Source organism: Gossypium arboreum, chromosome 2 (assembly GCF_025698485.1).
Source record: "Gossypium arboreum isolate Shixiya-1 chromosome 2, ASM2569848v2, whole genome shotgun sequence".
Taxonomy (NCBI): domain Eukaryota; kingdom Viridiplantae; phylum Streptophyta; class Magnoliopsida; order Malvales; family Malvaceae; genus Gossypium; species Gossypium arboreum.
This window is the reverse complement of record NC_069071.1, coordinates 111,689,229-111,695,497: the sequence shown is the minus strand read 5'-3', so window position 1 is coordinate 111,695,497 and position 6,269 is coordinate 111,689,229. Positions and strand designations below refer to the sequence as shown.

At 34.1% G+C, this 6,269-nt stretch overlaps 1 non-coding gene across 1 annotated transcript; it reads left to right on the top strand.

The window, feature by feature from the left end:
- Window positions 1–4,463: 4,463 nt before the first annotated feature.
- LOC128289810 (small nucleolar RNA R71) lies at window positions 4,464–4,569 on the top strand. Its single transcript, XR_008279454.1, has one exon. It is a non-coding gene; the product is annotated as a small nucleolar RNA R71 (small nucleolar RNA).
- The last annotated feature ends 1,700 nt before the right edge of the window (window positions 4,570–6,269 follow it).

Genomic DNA, 6,269 nt, shown 5'->3' with positions numbered 1-6,269 from the left:
GCCGGATTTCCTTTCCCCCCCCCTCCTTTCTCTCTTCTTTCCCCTTCTTTTTTAGGTATTTTATATATATTATGTATATATTTTTAATGCCATTAGTTATATATTTCTTATGTATATATTCTTAAATACTATTATATACATATATATATATATATATATATATATTTTAAATACCATATTGTGTATATATTATTATTACAAATTATTACTATTGCTAGTATTATTATAACTATTATTATATTAGTGTATATTTTATGTACATATGTATATATATATTTTTGCACATATCATTATTTTATATTATTGTTGTATAAATTTTTATGTATATATTTTTATGTACGTTTCCTAATATTTTCTTTTATTGTAGATATTATTATTATTATTACATACTTTTATTATATGCATATATATATATATATATGTATTTTATGTACATATTATTATTTTATATTATTATTACCAAATATATCATTTTTCCTATTTTATTATTAGTACATGATTTGTTTTATTTTGTAAATATCATTATTATTGTTATTCTAATATTCTAGTATTCCATGTTAATATTTTTCATTAATGATATCATTTTTTTGCGTCATTTATCTATTTTAATTTATCACTTTAGGAATATTTTTCTCATGTTTTAATTAATTTCAAAAATAAGGCAATGTACCGATTTAATATTAAGCCATCGATTTCATCGCTATGTTGGGTGAAATTAAATTGGCTTGTGTTAAAAAACGGACACCCTTTCTAAAAAAAAATCGAAAACTAAAATTTTCATTTTTCAATCGGATCACGATTAAATATTATATTGAACTCGTATTTTGAAAATCAAGTCAACAAATGTTTATGAGATACCAATTTTGGGCGTCGCGAGGGTGCTAATACCTTCCTCAGCAGAATCGACTCGAACCCCAATTTTCTCTCGAACTTTCACGTAGACCTAAATTTGGCCTTCTTTTTGTTTTAAAATAATTTTATTAGGTGTCCAATCACACCTATAAAAAAGGATCGGTGGCGACTCCCTTTGCTAATAAAATCAAAAGTTGGTTTTCAAATGTTTAATAAATCGCCACAATTAGCGACCAAGCGAAACTAAATTTTTTTTACGTCGCTACACAAGGCACCTCAGAGTTAGATATAGCGAAAAATTATTCTTCAGGGAATGAATCATTTATTTCCATGTCATCTAGTTCTCTGGTATTGGATTTCTAGAGCCTGGACAGATGATCAGCCACGAAGTTTTCAGCTCTTTTCTTGTCTTGAATTTCCAAGTCAAATTCCTGCAATAGGAGAATCCATCGAATGAGTCGAGGTTTTGCATCGGTTTTAGTTAAAAGGTAGCGAAAGGCGGAATGGTCAGTGTAAACAACAACTTTAGACAATATGAGATATGATTAAAATTTATCAAATGCAAAAACCACAGCTAGCAAGTCTTTTTCCGTAGTAGTATAGTTTTCTTGTGCAGCCGTTAAGGTTTTGCTGGCTTAATAGATAGGTTGAAAATACTTGTCTCTTCGCTGTCCCAATACTGCACCTACTGCAAAATCACTCGCATCACACATTAGTTCAAATGGAAAGTTCCAATCAGGTGCAATTGTGATTGGAGCATTAATTAATTTATCCTTTAAAGTATTAAATACTTCTAAACATTCCTGATCGAAGTTAAAAGGTATATCTTTTTCTAGCAATTTAATCAAAGGTTTAGCTATTTTAGAAAAATACTTAATAAATCTTCTATAAAAAACAGCATGTCCTAAAAAGCTTCTAATAGCCTTAACTGAACTAGGAGGTGGTCATTTTTTGATTGTTTCTATTTTAGATTTATCCACCTCAATCCCTTTACTAGAAATTTTATGCCCTAATACAATACCTTCTTGAACCATGAAGTGACATTTTTCCCAGTTAAGCACAAGGTTTGTTTCCTCACATCTTATTAAAACTCATTTTAAACTTTTAAGGTAGAGATGGAAAGAGTTACCAAATACCAAAAAATCATCCATGAAGACTTCCATGATATCTTCCACGAGTTCATCGAATATGGCTATTATACAGCGCTGAAAATGGCAGAAGCATTACATAATCCAAAAGGCATTCTACGATAAGTGAACGTACCATATGGGCATGTGAATGTCGTCTTTTCTTGATCTTCAGGAGCGATTGGGATTTGGAAGTAACCAGAGAGTCCATCTAGAAAGCAGTAATACATGTGTTTGGATAATCTTTCTAACATTTGGTTAATGAATGGCAAAGGGAAGTGATCTTTTCTTGTGGCGTCATTCAGTTTCCTGTAGTCTATGCAAACTCTCCACCCTGTAACTGTTCTTGTTGGGATTAATTCATTCTTCTCATTGGTCACAACCATCATGCCTCCTTTCTTGGGGACAACCTGCATTGGACTTACCCAAGAACTGTCAGAAATAGGATAAATAATTCCAGTATCTAGAAGTTTAATTACCTCAGCTTTTACAACTTCCTTCATGTTGGGGTTCAGACGTCTTTGAGCTTGCACACACGGATTGTATTCATCTTCCATCAAAATTTTGTAGGTGCAAAAAAGGGGCTGATTCCTTTAATGTCAGAAATTTTCCATGCTATGGCCTTCTTATGTTGTTTTAATACTTGGATTAATTCCTCTTTCTTTTTGGGTTGCAAATTAGAAGTAATAATAACTAGTAATGTAGAATTATTTCCAAAGAATGCTTATTCTAAATGGTTTGGTAATTGTTTAAGTTCCAGTTTGGGAGACTTCTCAATAGAGGGTTTTTGCTTAAGTTCATCGTTTATCTTAATACCCTCATATTCTACTTGTCTTGATGAATGGTCATTAGGTTTCTCACCTGTCTCCTCGTCTTGAGCTGGATACGGTTCTGTCATCTCCTCTTGTACAATTTCCTGAAAAGAGTCTTGAGTAATATGATCAATAGAGTCAATGAAATAACATGAATCATCCTGTTCCCTAGAGAATCTTATAGCATTGTAAATTTCAAAGATCATCTCCTCGTCACCTACTCTAAGTACCAATTTACCGTCACCCACGTCAATCACAACTCTAGCAGTGGCTAGGAATGGGCGCCCTAAAATTAAGGGTACTTCCACATCTTCATCCATGTCAAGCACAATAAAATTAACAGGGAATATAAATTTATCTACTTTTACGAGTACGTCTTCTATAATACCCCTAGGATATTTAATAGATCTATCGGCTACTTGAATACTCATCCTAGTAGGTTTAGGTTCCCCAAGACCAAGTTGTTTGAACATTTTATATGGCTTCAAATTAGTACTAGTGCCTAAATCAACTAGTGTTTTTTCAACATTCAGATTACCAATTAAGCAAGGGATAGTAAAACTTTTTGGATCTTTTAGTTTGGTTGGCAGCTTGTTTTGGAGTATGGCGGAGCACTCCTCATTGAGTTCTACTGTAGATAAGTCCTCGAACTTCCTTTTATTTGTTAGAAACTCTTTCAAAAATTTTGCGTAGGTAGGCATCTGCGAGATGGCTTCAACAAAATGTAAGTTGATATGTAATTACTTAAAAAGTTCAAGAAACTTACCAAATTGTGCACCAATGCGATCTTTTTTTAATTTTGCTGGATATGGAACCGGTGGTGTATATTCCTCCAGCACTGGTTTGTCACTATTTTCGGGTTTTTCTTCCCTTCTTTCGCTTTCCACGGCTTCTTGTGCTAACTTCTTTTCAGATTCCGCTAACACATTCCCACTCCTTAGTGTAACTGCTTTGACATGCTCTCTTGATTTGGTATTAATAAGTACCTAGTGGTCTTTCCGAGATTAGTTTAGAAAACTGGCTTATTTGAGTTTCGAGTCCTTAGATCGATGCTTGTTGATTCTTAAGTGCTGCCTCAGTGTTATGAAAACGAGTTTTTGATACCGAAATAGACTTTGAGAGCATCTCTTCAAGGTTTGGCTTCTTTTCTTGTTGATAAGGTGGCTATTGAAAACCCTGAGGATTTTGTGGCTTTTGATTCCCTTGACCAACCCAGGAGAAATTTGGGTGGTTCGTCCAACCTGTATTATAAGTATTACTGTATGGGTTATTTTGATATCTAAAGTTATTATTACCCATATAGTTGACTTGTTCCTCCTCAGTTGTAGGATTGAAGGATTGATATTCTGTATGCACACCTCCTCCGCTTGAGTCACACCTCATTACTGGATGTACCCGCGTAGAACTAAGAAAACCATCAATCTTTTTATTAAGAAGTTCTACCTGATTAAAGAGCATGGTGACTGAATTGACGTTATAAACGCCGGCTGTTTTCGTTGGCTTTGTCCTCATAACTTCTCACTGATAGTTATTCAGTGACATCTCCTCTATAAACTCATAGGTATCTTCCGGTGTTTTATTGTTGATGGTTCCGCCAGCAGCTGCGTCAACCATTTAACGAGTCGAGGGATTCAAACCATTATGGAATGTTTGTGCTTGAAGCCAAAGCGGTAACCCATGGTGAGGGCACCTTCTTAGTAAGTCCTTGTATCTTTCCCATACATCATAAAGTGTTTCTAAATCCATCTGCACAAAAGAAGAGATATCATTATGTAATTTAGCCGTTTTAGCCGACGGAAAATATTTTAGTAAAAAATTTTCGGTCATTTGTTCCCAAGTAGTGATAGACCCTCGTGGTAATGAGTTCAACCACTGTTTAGCTTTGTTTCTCAGTGAAAAAGGGAACAACCGAAGATGAATGGCATTATCAGAAACGCCATTGATTTTAAATGTATCGCAAAATTCCAGAAAGTTTGCTAAGTGAGCGTTGGGATCTTCATCCTCCAAACCATCAAACTGAACAAAATGTTGTATCATTTGAATTGTGTTAGGTTTCAGTTCAAAAGTATTTGCAGCTACAGCAGGTCTAACTATGCTAGATTCAATTCCTATTAAAGAAGGTTTAGCATAATCATACATAGTGCGTGGAGCAAGATTTTGATTAGCCGTAATTGTAGGAGGAAGCTGATTGCCGTGGTTTTTAGCCATCTCTTCGGTTGGGGGTTGAGTATCGTCTTCTTGCTCGTTCTTCGTGTATCTTAAGCTGCGCCTTATTTCTCTTTGGTTTCTGCGAACTGTACGATCGATTTCTTCATCAAAAAGTAATGGTCCCGACGGGTTTCTTCTAGTCATAAACTATAAAAACCTGCCAAGAGAAAGAAAAAGTAAATTAATAAATATAATAATAATAATTAAATTAAATTAAATTGTAAGAAAAATAAATGGCTAAAGTAATAAAAATTGAGCGTTCCTAATATTTTAGTTCCCCAGCAACGGCGCCAAAAACTTGATCGCGAGGTTTCGTGATAGGTTTTAAATATTTATAATTACTCGTTCTTAAACTAACTAATATCGCGATGTAGGCAAGTGTACCTATCGAACAGTAGTATAGTTTTAGTAAGACCGGATTGACGAACCCAAAGGAACTAAAAGCACTAGTAATGACTGTCTTTTTATTATCTAGCCTAAGAATAAAAAAGGGTTTTGTTTTAATTAACTAATTATCTAAACTAAGAACTCACAAAGAAAATAATTGGGGAATTGCTTTCGAGGAAAATCGATTGACTTAAGACAATACTTAAGGAAAAATCCACCTAGACTTTACTTGTTATTCTGGCTCCGAACCGGACGATTTATTCATTCAACTTGTTCCGTAAAGATCCCTAAGTTATGTTATTATCCCTATTCAAGACTAATAACATCTAATCCCTAGATTGAATAACCGAGACTTTTCTCTAATTAACACTCTAGGGTTACATTAACTCGATCTATGGATCCCCTTATTAGGTTTCACCCTAATCCGGCAAAATCTTGTCACCCTATTTCTAGGCGCGCAATCAACTCCGCTTAATTATGACAAATGTACTCTTAAACAGGGTCTATTCCTCCTCTGAATAAGAGCATGTCTTAAATCAGTATCCTGGGATATCAAAACAAGAATTAAGAACACATAATTAAGAACAAGTTAAATATTTATCATACGATTCAGAAAATAATAACAAGATTCGTCTTAGGTTTCATTCTCCTTAGGTATTTAGGGGTTTTAGTTTATAACTAAATAAGAAAACATCTCAGAAGAATAAAGAATACAAAACATAAAGAAAACCCAAAACTCCTGAAGGGAAATTGAGGAGAGATCTTCAGTCTTGATGATGAATATGGCTTCTGAGATGGATCAATCGACTTCCTCGGAGTAATTCCTTACCCCCTATTCTCCGTCTCCCTTTTTCTCCTCTTCAAGGGTGTATTTATAGGCTTT